We start from the raw sequence: 14345 nt of genomic DNA on the forward strand, positions 1-14345 counted from the left end.
CTTAGTCACCTGGAAGATAATATGAAAGTAGTTATTGTGCTAAATGTTGTGATTTTAGTTGTTTAAAATTTTTCAAAAATAACTTGAGATGATTATAATTATTGGCTTTTCAGCAAGAAAAAATATTTTATTTTATTATTTTTTTAATAATAAATAAATAAATATTTATTTATTTATTTTTACTCCTTTTAAGTTTTTATTTTCATTCCAGCTGTTAACATAGTGTTATATTAGTCCCCTTTAATTAATTAATTAAAATTCAATTAGCCAACATATAGATAGATCATCATTAGTTTCAGATGTAGAATTCAGTAATTCATCAGTTGCATATAATACCCAGTGCTCATCCCATCATGTGCTCTCCTTAATGCCCATCATCCAATTACCCCATTCCCCACCCACCTCCCCTCCAGCAACCCTCAGTTTGTCTCCTATAGTTAAGAGTCTCTCATGGTTTTTCTCCCTCTCTGATTGCTTCCCATTCAGTTTTCCCCTCCCTTCCCCTAGGATTCTCTGCACTGTTTCTTATATTCCACATATGAGTGAAACCACATGAAAATTGTCTTTCTCTGATTGACTTATTTCACTCAGCATAACACCTTCCAGTTCCATCCATGTCAATGTAAATGGTAAGTATCCATCCTTTCTGGTGGCTGAGTAATATTCCATTGTATATATACCACATCTTCTTTATCCATTCATCTGCCGATGGACATCTTGGCTCTATCCATAGTTCTTTCCATAGTTTGGCTATTGTGGACATTGCTGCTATGAACATTGGTTTATAGTTTGGATCCTTTGGATAACTACATTTGTATTCTTGGGGCCGGGTCATAGGGTAGCTCTATTTTTAACTTCTTGAGGAACCTCCATAGTATTTCCCAGAGTGGCTGCACCAGCTTGCATTCCCACCAACAGCGTAGGAGGGTTCCCCTTTTTCCTCATCCTTGCCAACATTTGTTGTTTCCTGTCCTGTTAATTTTAACCATTCTGACTGGTGTGAGGTGGTATCTCATGGTGTTTTGATTTGTATTTCCCAAAGTGATGTGGATCATTTCTTCATGTGTCTGTTGGCCATTTGTATGTCTTCTTTGGAGAAATGTCTGTTCGTGTCTTCTGCCCATTACTTGATTGGATTATTTGTTCTTTGGGTGTTGAGTTTGATAAATTCTTTATAGATCTTGGATACACCCTACATATTGGGGTGTATGAGATATGTAGGGTGTATCCAAGATCTATAAAGAATTTATCAAACTCAACATATTGGGGTGTATGAGATGTTGGTATAATTAGTAACTTACTATTATAAAGCACTACTTCCTACGAAGAGGGGAAAAAATCACAGCTAACACAAAGCACAGCATTTCTTCACCTTCAATACAATAAAGCACTGTTTTGGCTCTGGCTAACAAAGTGAAAAGTAACTTAAGTACTTTGAAAATGTCATTTGTTTTCTCTTTACCTCATTTATTTTTTCGTTTATAAAGTAGAGACATGATAATGCTTGACAACTTCCTAGGATTTGGTAATCAACTGAGATTAAAAACAAAATCTTATTGGAGTCTACTATAGAGAAAAGTGCACGTAGTAAGTGTATATATCTTCGTGAATCTTTACGAACTGGACATGCTCATGTAATAAACATACAAGAGAAGAGGCAGATGTCACCATACCTTAGAAACAGCCTTCATATCCCTTCAAGTCACTGCTCCTCTGCCAAAAGAGTATTCACTATCCTGACTTCTAATACTACAGATTTTGCCTGTGCTTGAACTTTCTACAAAAGGGCTCACACTATGCGCTCCTTTATGCCTGAGTTGTTTCACTCAACAGTATATTAATGAGATTCATCCATATAGTGTGCAGTTATGGATCATTCCTTTTCCTTGCTGTATGGTATTCAGTTTTATGAAAATATTGCAATTTATTTCTATATTTTCTGTTGATGGACATTTGGGTGTGAGGTGGTATCATTTGGGTAGTTTTCACTTCTGGCTTTATGAGTTGGAAAAGAAATCTATTCATTTTTGTTGGGTATACACCTAGAATTGGGATTGCTTGGTCATAGCTTATATGTATGCTTGGTTTTAATAGATTAGCCAAACAATTATTCAAAAATAGTTGATCCAGTTAACAAGTAATTTATGAGACATCTGATTGCGACACATCTTTGCCAACACTTGGTATTTTCTCTTTTGAGGTTTAATTTACATAAAATAATTTCATAAAGCATAAATCTCCTCCAAATGCAAGATGTTTCCCAATTTTATTTTACTAGTCTGTCTTGTTCCAAAGTAATTTAAGGTGACTCGAATGTAACACTGTGAAGATCACTTCATTACTTACAGCTCCTCGCTGGACTGTTACTGCTCTCTGGAGCAGCGTTAATTAAGCTTTGCCTTTGTTAGGCCAAACAAAAGTAAGCTCAATAACCAAACTGTATCAAACTTCCCTAATTTTACTTGAGTGTTTCTCAGGAATGCTAATTATACCCCTTAATTCCACCGACAACAGACTAATTTCTCCCAATTTGGAAAACATGGAGAAGCTAAACTTTGTACCACAGGCCAGGAAAATTTAGCACACAGCAAATACCTGAAATGCAAATTTAATTTCCCATGCAAAGTCAGTAACTCAAACACTAAGAACAGAATTCATCTGATTTCTTTTATGTTCACTGTCTGACTTCTCCCCTTCTCTACACCTGACTTTGTGGGCATTTTGAGTAGTTCTACTAAAGGTGTTTTTGTTTTTATTTTTGTGAGAACAGGAGCAATGTTGGATAGAGGAGAGGAAGGGAAAAGCCTAATCTTAGCAATGGCTGTGGTTACCGGCAGAGGAAATACAACTGTGGGTCTATTCTGTGATCTGACCAAAATGCTCAAACTCTGGGAACATTGGCGACCAAGTGCCATCTTCCTCCTCAATTTTTGCAGGTGCTGGCCCTAATCTTCCTACTACCTCAGTTTCCCCCTCCACTTGCTTTAAATCAATGAGGTTTTACTCAGTTACTCTCATTTATACAACCCCACTTTTAATGAAGTATTTGTAAAATACCTTCTGTGCGTCTGACACTGAGAGCCCATAGGTAAATAAGAGCCTTTAAATAGTTCACAGCCTAGTGAAGGAGTCAGGTACACATCTGGCTGTAAGTGCTAAAATAGCAATAATGAAGCAAATATAAACATAAAAGGACCTTACTTTGTTACACAAGTGGATGGAGGTCAAATGAGCAAGACAGTTTATTCTCCCTCCGATTGCACTTTCATTTACAGTGTTACCTCAGTCTTAGGTTACAATTATAGTAATTTATTCAAGTGGAAAGAAAATCACAATGTGGCAAATACAATTGAGCCTTGAACAACGTGGGTTTAAGTGCATGCATCCACTTACAATGCAGATTTTTTTTACAGTATGGTACTCTGAATGTAATTTCTCTTCCTTCTTAACATTTTCTTTTCTCTAGCTTACTTTATTGAAAGAATACAGTATATAATACATATACAAAATATGTGTTAATCGACTATTTTATTGGTAAGGCTTTTAACAAACAGTAGGCTATTAGTAATTACATTTTGAGGTTGTCAAAAGTTATACGCAGGTTTTTGACTGTGTGGGGTGAGGGAAGTTTGTCTCTCATAATCCTCCACATTGTTCAAGGGTCAAATATATATGAATGTAACATTTGTGATGGAAAATACTCATCTTTCATATTCTTGTTTCTTTATCTGGGTTTTTGTTTTGGTTTAGGGTTTTTGCGGGGGGAGAATGGGGGGGCTAGTGTGTTTTCACAGTTATTCCTGGAAATCACTTGACTCAAAGTTCATGAGCTGTCTTTCACTGGGTCATTTCTAATTGAGGCAGGCTGAGAATCTTCTCCAAACACCTTGTTCATCAGCCTCATTTTGTGTCCATCCCAGTCTTCCCATCTCTATCCCCCTTATTCATAAGCTTGTTACAGATATTTGATAAGAATTTAATGGACATTTTCTCTTTATTACTCCATATGTGCAAAAAAGAAAAAAAAGGATACCAATGATTAAACAATCAGGAGATTGGTACAGTGTACACTAATGGGTTCCAAACCTTAAAGTGCATAGGTATCCTGGAATATTCTAAATGCAGTTTTCCAGGTCTGACTTCAAGAGACTTTGATTCAATAGTCTGGTCCAGGGCCCAGGAATCTGCATTTAACCTACTGATCTGATGGAGATGGCTCTTGGACCTTATTTTGAGAAACCTCACTTTGGTTCCCATTTAACAATGATGCAAATGCTTTCCATGACTGAGAGGATGCCAATCTGTCTGGCCCTGTCTTCATGCAGATAGCTGTTGCTACCCCTTTCATCAGCAGCTCTCTCTCATTTTTAACAGACTTTGTTTTTTAGAGAAATTTTAGACTTACAGAAAAATTAAGCAGAAAGTATAGAAAGTTCCCATAGGCTTCCTAAAAATCCTCTGTGCTCTATCCATTCATCTTACCTTTCTCAAACCCTTGGCAATCACTGATTTTTAAATTTTTATTTTATTTTATTATTATTTTTTTTACCGTCAGCATTTGATATTGTCCGTGTTTGGATTTTAGCCATCGAAGAGGTGTGTAGTGGCATCTCATCATTGTTTTAACTTGCAATTCCCTAATGACATATCAATATTGAGCATCCTTTCGTATGCTTACTTGCCATCTGTATATGTAATAACTAATATCATCTACTCCCAGTCTGTATAAATATCTCCATTGGGCTGATGTCTCTTAATACCAATCCCAGGTTGCTGTTGGCTTCAGGCTGTCCCCAGGAGACATCTTGTTCCTTATATTCTCTTTATTCCTATACTTCATTAGAACTGAGGGCCCTGGATTTTTCAAACAACATACCAATTCCTCTAGAGGCTTTGACTTGGGCTGCTGACAAAGAAATTTTTATTAAATCCTTGAAAATGATATTATTCAAGAGACACACAAGGGAAGTAAGTGATGAGAAGAGGAGTTACTATTATGAAAGTGGCCCCAGGACATTAGGTTTATCACAAAATCCTTTCCATGAGTCAGTCCATCTTTTCCATTTTAGTTTCAGGAAGGATATTTGACCCCATGGAATTAGGAATCCTTTCCTACTTTTGCCAAACTGCTAACACCAATGAATATTCAAGTGAAACCTTATCCAAATTTGGGGCTCTGCTGACCACAGAGGACCCTCTGCCTGAGTTATTGCTCCTGAAATTTTCACACAGCTGTCTCTGGAGAGAACAGAATGGAGGCCAAGTTTCTTGGATGAGCTGCAGTCAGTTTTCCAAGGATGTGGTTGATCCCAGAAAGTGCACAGCTAATTTATAAGAGCCCAGGAAGAAGGCAGCTGCCTTGAGAATAACATATTGAGGATTCTGGAGATCAAGAATTGACCTCTGTCCATATGGGAAACTTTCACTACTGTGAACTGAAGAAGCTTGCATGAATCTATAGGCCATCTAAAACCTGACAAGGCTGTTTTATGTTTTAGAACGAGGTCAAAGATGAAAATCTTGAAATACAGACTTTGTCTCTGCATTGGCTGGGAGACTGATGGTATCTGAGCTGCTGGAAGGAGTCTGGGGAGTCACAAACTCCTTCTTTATGCTGGTGTAGTCCTGATCCTCAGATTTAACTATTATTTTCCGTTTAACAGAGTCCAATAGGTCTATATATTCTAATCCTATAGGAAAATTTTTCCACAGTCTTTGAGTCTCTAGAAGCCAATAAATCACATTAGAAGAGGCCCAGAATATCTGTCTTCCTTCTTCTTAGTGCCTCTGCAAGATCATGCATTGTCTCATAGGACTGGTATGTGACAGATTCTATTTTAGGTCTTCCGATGATTTCTTCAGTCTTTCTTGAGAACCAGAGTTCAAAAGAATCTGTGCAACTGGAAGTCACCCCCAGACCCCTGAATCTCGCAGTCCTAGTTTCAAAGAGGTCAGTGTCTTCCTAAGGGCCATGTGGAGGCTCCAGTGTATTCCCAGGAGAATGCATTCCTTGTATTAAAAGTTATCTACAGAGCATCTTCTATTCGGTGATGTAGTGACATAAGATGTCTGTGGCTGAAGGACTTTCTGAGTGGTTAAATAATGGGACTGTTTCAGTGAACCGAGTAAACCCTGGTTAATAAAATTCCCTATTGATGTGGCGACTGTTCATTTCCAATGAAACTAGCAAGATAGGAATCTCACACAACAAGCAGCTGTCCTAACTTATTGCAAGATACTGCAGCTGAAAGCTACAGCCATCATCACTCCATCTCTTTGTGATATTTGGCTTGTTCAAATGCTTAGCACACATGTAAAAGCCACTCAAAATGGGTTTTCAGGATCTGTCATTCTAAATTCCAAGCACGGCACACTGACCCTGAGACTTTGTGATTGTGGTGGTAAAATATATACAACATAAAATTCACCTTTTTAACCATTTTTAAGTGTATAGTTCAGTGCCATTAAGTACATTCATACTGTTGTGCAACTATCTCCACCTTCCATCTCCAGAACTCCCCCCTGCCCCCAGCCCCGGTTACTATTCTACTTTCTATCTCTGAGTTTGATGACTCCAGGTATCTCCTATAAGTGGAATCATACAATATTTGTCCTTTTGTGACTGGATTATTTGAGGTAGCATAATGTCTTCTAGGTTTATCCATATTGTAGCATGTGTTAGAATTACAATAATTATATAATAAGGCTGTTATAATACATATAATTATGTACTACGGTGTATATTATAGTGTACTATAGTGTATTATTATGGTCTCTGTGTGTGTGTGTGTGTGTGTGTGTGTGTGTATTATTGCTGGATCATATTGTAATTCTACTTCTATTTTCTTGAAAAATCACCATACCATTTTCCATAGTAGCTGCACCATTTTACATTTCCACCAGCAATGAGTTCTACTTTTTTCACATCCTTGCCAACAGTTATTGTTTTGTTTTTGTTTGTTTGTTCTTGGATAATAGCCATCCTAACGGGTACGAAGTGATCTCTCACTGTGGTTATGATTTGAATTTCCCTGATGACTAGATATCAAGCATCTTTTCCCGTGCTTAGTGGTCATTTGTATATCTTCTTTGGAGATGTCTATTGAAGTGCTTTGCCCATTTTAAATTGGATTTTTTTTGTTGAGATGTAACATTTAAAAATATATTATGGATATTAATCCCTTATCAGATACATAATTTGTGAATATTTTCTCCCATTCTGGGGGTTATCTTTTCAATCTGTTGATAGTCTTTTTATGCAAAAAAGCTCTTAATTTTGGTAAAGTCCAATTTATCTATTTTTTTCTTGCCTGTGCTTTTGGTGTCATATCCAAGAAATCATTGTCAAATCCAATGTCATGAAGTTTTTCTCCAATGTTTTCTTCCAAGAGTTTTATAGTTTTAGCTCTCACACGTAGGTCTTTGATCCATTTTTTAATATAATTTTTGTATGTGGTGGAAGGTGTGTGTGTGTGTGTGTGTGTGTGTGTGTGTGTGTGTGACAAGATTTCCTACATAAAAGATCTTGTCACTTGTGAACAGGGATAATTTTATTTCTTCCTTTCCAATTTGTATGCCATTTATTTATTTTCTTTTTCTTGCCTAATTGCTCTGGCTAGAACTTCCAGTACTGCATTGAATAGAAGTGGTGAATTTCGTAGTGGACATCCTTATCTTGTCCCTGATCTTAGAGGAAAAGGTTTCATTTTTTCACCATTGAGTATGATGTTAGCTGTGGGATTTTCATATATGGCTTTCATTACGTTGAGGTAATTTTTATCTATTCCTAGTGTGTTGAGCATTTTATTATGAAAGGTGTTAAATTTTGTCAAATGTTTTTCATGCATCGATTGAGATCATGGACCCTGAGATTTTGTAACCTGGGAAATGATTCTGATTCTCAGCCCAAAAGATACCGGGAGAGGCCTCAGCAATTAAAATTACAGTTTTATTTCATAGATTGTTCTCTTGCATACTTCTTAGGAAAGTGAATCACTGTTTTTAGTTGCATCAGTCAGATAGAGATATTCCCCTTCCATCACCTGGCTACTATTTCTTAAGCCCAGAAATAACTAACTATAGCATCCCTTCTTTCTTGCTAACAATTAGAAGACAAAATAAACCAATTTAGACTTATCTATGACTGTCTAGAAACCATTTTTGGGGGATGGATTTAATTTCTAAATTATCATACAGTAAAATTAACTTTTTTAGTAGTGTACAGTTCTATGAATAAACACATGTACAGATTCATGTGACTACCACCATGATCAGGATATGGAAGAGTTCCATTACCTTTTGAATTCTATCCCTTTATTGTCACATCCTCCCCCTATCTTGAATTCCTGGCAATCGTTAATCTTCGTTATTACTATAATTTTGTCTTTTTGAGAATGTCATACAGTGTGTAACATGTTAGATCTGTGAGCAGAAGCTTAAGTGTGACTGACGACTTTGTTAGCCATCATTTTCAACAGCAGAATCATCTTAAACCATGAGCCTAGTATCGTCATCATGGTAGGAGACCGTTATCATAGACTCAGTATGTTGTATCAGCCTCAGAGCATCAGTCTCCGAACTTCTATCAGTCTGCTGAGAAGAATGTTAGCCAAATTATAAGAGTAATGGTTGAGGACTGGGACCAATCTTTTAGTGACTGGGTCACAAGAAATAATAGGAAGCAAGGTTACGATCTGTGTGGTACATGGTCATTTAATGGACTACTACATGCTATCATCCACACATGAAGGACAGCGAGGAGAAAATATATTAAGCTGAAAATGGCATGACTGTGCAAGAGATGATTTCCAGCAGATTATAAAGCAATTATGCTTTGTTTCCACTGTGATGGCCAGTGAGTTAATATTTGGTCTGTTAGATGAAACACATCTAGTAGAGTAAAATGGAAATGGTCATATTTTATCCATTAGCATCCAGCTAAAAGTGGCTGAAATAATAAGGGGCTTTCTTATCTCACATAGAAAGTTCTCTAGAGGCAAGTGGTTCCAAGTCACTGAATCAGTGGTCTCAACAATGTCATGAAGAATTCAGTTCTTTCCATCCTTCATTCTACTATCCTCAGTATGAAAAAATGAAAAAATTTTGGCTCTCAAGAGTTTTTTCCTCTTGGTTGTAAGATGGCATCATGTCCTCCTAAAACTGCATTCATAAGTAGGAAGCAAGGGGAAGGGAAGGTGACAAATCTTTTCTCAGGTATCCTTCTTTTTTTGTTTTGGAGGAAAATCTTTTCCCGAATTCCCCTAACAGCTTTCTCTTAAGTCCTTTAGTCAGAACTGGGTCCCTTGGTTATTCCTACTTGAAGTTAAAATATGTATTAGCATTTTTATATTTATCACGTGAAATGAGCTTTGACAGGGGGAAGGAGGGTAAGGGAAATAACTTCTGGGAGGGTAACAGATCTGCCTCATCCCATTGTTGTAGAGATGAAACGCGGTAATGTGGGTAAGGCTCATCTAACTGGACCGGGCACATAAAGGGCTCCATCCTCATTTCTTTGTTTTGTTTCACCCTTTCTCCCCCCTCAGGTTTCCTTCCTCACTCTCCAGCTTTAAAAGAAAGGTGGAAATCCAGAAACTTTATTCACCTTTCCTAAACAAAAGCACTGCTTGTCTCTTTCACCCTAACCTACTTTTTGGAATTCTGCAGTTCTAGTTTCCACAAACTTTTTGACCTCTCAAGAAAGTTCCCGACCTCAGACTGAAGAATACATTTTTATGGCCAGCCCATGGATGTTGATTATAAAAAAGAAACTGAAATGTCAACTACATTTCAATTAAAAAAATAAACTGAGAAATCTTTATAGAACAAAAAAGAAAATCACAACAGAGTATAAGTTATTTCTACAATGTTAGTCTGCACTAAAAATCATCTGTTACAGTGCCGTGAAACTCTTTGCATCAAAAAAGGAGCTAAAGGCACCGCCGTGCCTGTCTGTGCCAAACGCTGGCTCTGTGAGCACCATAAGATGTTTCTCGCCATCAGAGCAATGACTTCAGTTTTTCCATTCCAACGATGGTGAAAATGAATAAGAAAACTGTATCCTGCCTCTGGAAGCAGGAGACAGGCTCCACACTAATCAAAAAAGGAAGATGCATTATAAAACATTATTTTACTATCCAGGTTCTGAATCATTTCATGGACTGCCACAGGATTAGAATGGGGATACTGTACAAGTCCAAACCTTTGGAGGAAAGTTTTTTTCCTAAATGAGCTCCTCTTGCTGCTGATTCACTGTAATCCAAATCTCACAATTTCACCTCTTTCTCTTTTAATCATATTCCCAGATAGCTATTTTAAGGGGGCACGGTGGGGGGTTGCAGATAAAACAGGGGCCGGGGCTCATCTGAAAATGCATGAACTGAGAAGTGACAATGAAATACTGGCACTGTAAACAGGTAAAAGGGGAGTAAAGTTTTTAGAAACCCGGTTAGTAGCAATAAAGACTTAAAAGGGCTATGCTCTATTTGCCAAACCAAGGTTGATTTAGCAATGGACTCGTGAACCAGTCCTAACGAGAGGCACTCTGAGCTGAGCACCTGAGTGACTCCCCTGGCTCCAAGAAGGGAGAATGGGTTTCCCTGTGTTGTACCCATTGGCGAAGCCGGGTGAAATCTGCTCTGCAGTGCTATCATTGATGAACATTCATAGACAAAAAAATGTTGACAGCCACAGACCATGCTGCTGTGGGATTCTGCTGGATACACTGCAAAGGAAAACCACCAGCAGCTATCTGAAGCTGGGTTTCTTTTATTAACATTTGGTTAATAGAGCCTTTACCATTAAACAGACCAGATGAAAAACCAGCCTTCATTAGGAAGGCCTTAGTGCAGGCTGGGACAGATTATGTTGTTGTGACCAAGTCAGGCGGTTTTCATTAACTTACACACTGTTCTGTGCCCATGATGGACTTAGGTGTTCTGGGATCACATAGAGGGAGTTGGAAGCTGGGTCCGCCTTGGGGGAGCATGATCCCTCTTCCTTCTGGGAGAGGGAGGCACACTGACATTCAAGAAACTGAAAGAAACCTATGGAGGTCAGTGTGGGATTCAAGCTCAATTGCGTGGGACAAGCATGAGTAGGTTCAAAAGGACACAAAAATCCATGTGAGTTGAGTCCCTTGAGAACAAGAGCCCCAACTGACTCATTTTGGTATCTTCAGCATTGTGAATTTGTCACACAAGGTAGGGGTTTAATTGGTAAATTTCAAATAAAGTTCAACTCTATATTTTTATATACCCATAATTTCAATCCTACCCAATTTTATACCTGCTGTCTTTGCCTATGCACTTAGAATATACACATAAATTAAAGCACCTCAAAACACCAATAAAGTTTCTAAATAGTCACACTCTAACACATGCATGAACACACACACTCACTCACAAGCTCTCACTGATTCTCATTTTTATTCTTGTCTCTCTTGATCTCGTGCTCACTTTTTCTCATTCCAGAATTGTTTCCAGGAGTTGGAGAAAGAGTAGAGTACCACCTAGTTTTTCCAAGCCTTCACCTACTCACAAAAACAAAAGATGAAGAATTAGAAAAGTAGAGGAAGAAGACAAGAGCACGATGATGGGGGAGAGAAGAGAAAATCAGAGAAATCAAGTTTCCCATTGTGAGTAGGGAGTAAATTGTAAACAATGATACTTTTACCCTAACAAGGAGGAGGAAGATGGCTCCCAGATTTTATAGCAGGGTGAATGTCTTGCAAAGACTAACTGGTTGGGCTTGTTGACTTGTGGTGAAGCAGAAAAAAGGAATACGCTCACATCTCCATTCTGTCATAAATTCCAGTGACTCATAGTTCTTAAATAGTTTAGTTTCTTGTAGATAGACTTAGGTTTTGTATAGGTTTTTTCCATTGAGCCAACTCCTGTATAAAATGAAATGAGTAGTACTTTTTTGGGAAAAGACTTGATTACTTAGTGAATGCAGATGCCTTCTGTGGTGATTAATTTTATGTATCAAGTTAATTGGGCTATGGTGTATTTGGTCAAACATTATTCTGGATGTTTCTGGAAGGGCATTTTGGGATGAGACTTAACATTTAAATTGGTAGATCGACAAGTAATCTGTGACAAAGGAGGCAGGAGTATATAACAAAGAAAAAAGAGTCTCTTCAATAAATGATGTTGGGAAAACTGGACAGCTACATGCAAAGAAATGAAACTGGACCACGTTCTAACACCATACATATGCATGCAGACACACACACACACATACACGCATTAACTTAACACGGATTAAAGACCTAAATGTGAGACCTGAAACCATAAAATCCCCAGAAGAGAACACAGGCAGTAGTTTCTTTGACATCAGCTGTAGCAACATTTTTCTAGATATGTCTTTTAAGGCAAGGGAAACAAAAGCAAAAATAAACTACTGGGATTATATCAAATAAAAAGCTTTTACACAGCAAAGGAAACCATCAACAAGACAAAAAGGAAACTGTCAACAAGACAAAAAAGGCAACCTACTGAATGAGAGAAGAGACTTGCAAATGATATATCCATAAAGGGGTTAATATTCAAAATATATAAAGAACTTATTCAACTCAACACCAAAAAACAATCACGCTAAAAAATGGGCTGCAAATGACATATCGGATAAAGGGTTAGTATTCGAAACCTATAAAGAACTTATACTATATGGTGACTAACATAATATAATAAAAAATATTATTATAATAAAAAAAAGAATTTATCAAGTTAATCTATCCAAGAAATAATCCAGTTAAGAAATGGGCCAAAGATATGATTAGACATTTTTCCAAAGAAGACATACAGATAGCTAGCAGACACATGAAAAGATGTTCAGAATCACTCATCATCAGAGCAATACAAAGCAAAATCATGATAAGATCCCACCTCAGACTTATCAGAATGGCTAAAATTAACAAGTCAGGAAATGACAAATGTTGGTGAGGCTGCATAAATACCATATAATCCAGTAATCCTACTACTGGGTATTTACCCAAAGAAAACAAAAACACTAATTTGAAAGATATCTGCACCCCTATGTTTATTGCAGCATTATTTATAATAGCCAAGATATGGATGCAACCTAAATGCCCACTGATTGATGAATGGATAAAAAAGATGTGTATATATTCCTCCTCAGCCATAAAAAAAAGAATGAGATCTTGCCATTTACAACAACCTGGATGGACTTAAAGGACATTATGCTAAGTGAAATAAGTCAGACTGCAAAAGACAAATTCCATATGATTTCACTCATATGCGGCACCTAAAAAACAAAACAAATGAATAAACAAACAAAGAGCAGAATCAGACCTATAAATACAGAGAACAAACTGATGGTTGCCAGAGGGAAGTGCAGCGGGTGGATGGACAAAACAGATGAAGGGAGTGGGAGATACAGGTTTCCAGTTATGGAACAAACAAGTCACAGAAATAAAAGGCACAGCACAGGGAATACAGTCAGTGATATTGCAATAGTGCTGTATGGTGACAGATGGTAACTACACTTGCGGTGAGCATAGTATAACATATGGAGATGCTGAATCACTCTGTTGTACACCTGAAACTTGTGTAAGTACTACTGTGCGTCAACTATACTGAAACAAAAAAAAAATTTTTAAATGACACTAATGGACAATAAAATTTAAATAGAACACATATAATACTTTTTGTTTATGTATTTTTGAATATATTCACCTAATATCTGTTTTAATATAAAACAATGATATTTCCCCAAAACATTTTTTTAAAAGATTTTTTATTTTTCAGTAATCTGTACACCCAACGTGGGGCTTGAACTCACAACCCCGAGATAAAGAGTTGCACGTTCCACTCACGTGCCAGCCAGGCTCACCAACCGCCTCAAAATTAAAAAAAAATTGATAGACTGAGTAAAGCAGACTGCCCTCTATAATGTGAGTGGTTTCATCCAATCAGTTGAAAGTCTGAAGACAAAAAAAAGTTAACCTCTCCTGAGCAAAAAGGAATTCTCCGGCACACAGACTTCAGGATTCATCTGCAACACTGACTCTTTTCTGGTTTCTCCAGCAGACTGTCTTTTGGCTTGAACTGTAACTCTTTCCTGAACCTCCAGCCTGCCAGCCTCCTGCATCAGATTTTGCATTTGTCAAGTGTGCGCATGCACACGGTCCTGTTTCTCTGGAGAACCTTAACAAATACAGCATTCTATATGCCGACAAACAAAACTGAGACGCAGCAAATGTGTTCATGCCTTTTTCCAATCAGCACCATAACTGAGGAGTGTGGACTAGAAGGTGAGAGTCCAAGATCTGAGGTCAATAGCCTCATTCAGGTGTGAGCTCTGTTCTCTCTTAGCCCTCTGCC

Source organism: Ursus arctos, unplaced genomic scaffold (genome assembly GCF_023065955.2).
Source record: "Ursus arctos isolate Adak ecotype North America unplaced genomic scaffold, UrsArc2.0 scaffold_4, whole genome shotgun sequence".
Taxonomy (NCBI): Eukaryota; Metazoa; Chordata; class Mammalia; order Carnivora; family Ursidae; genus Ursus; species Ursus arctos.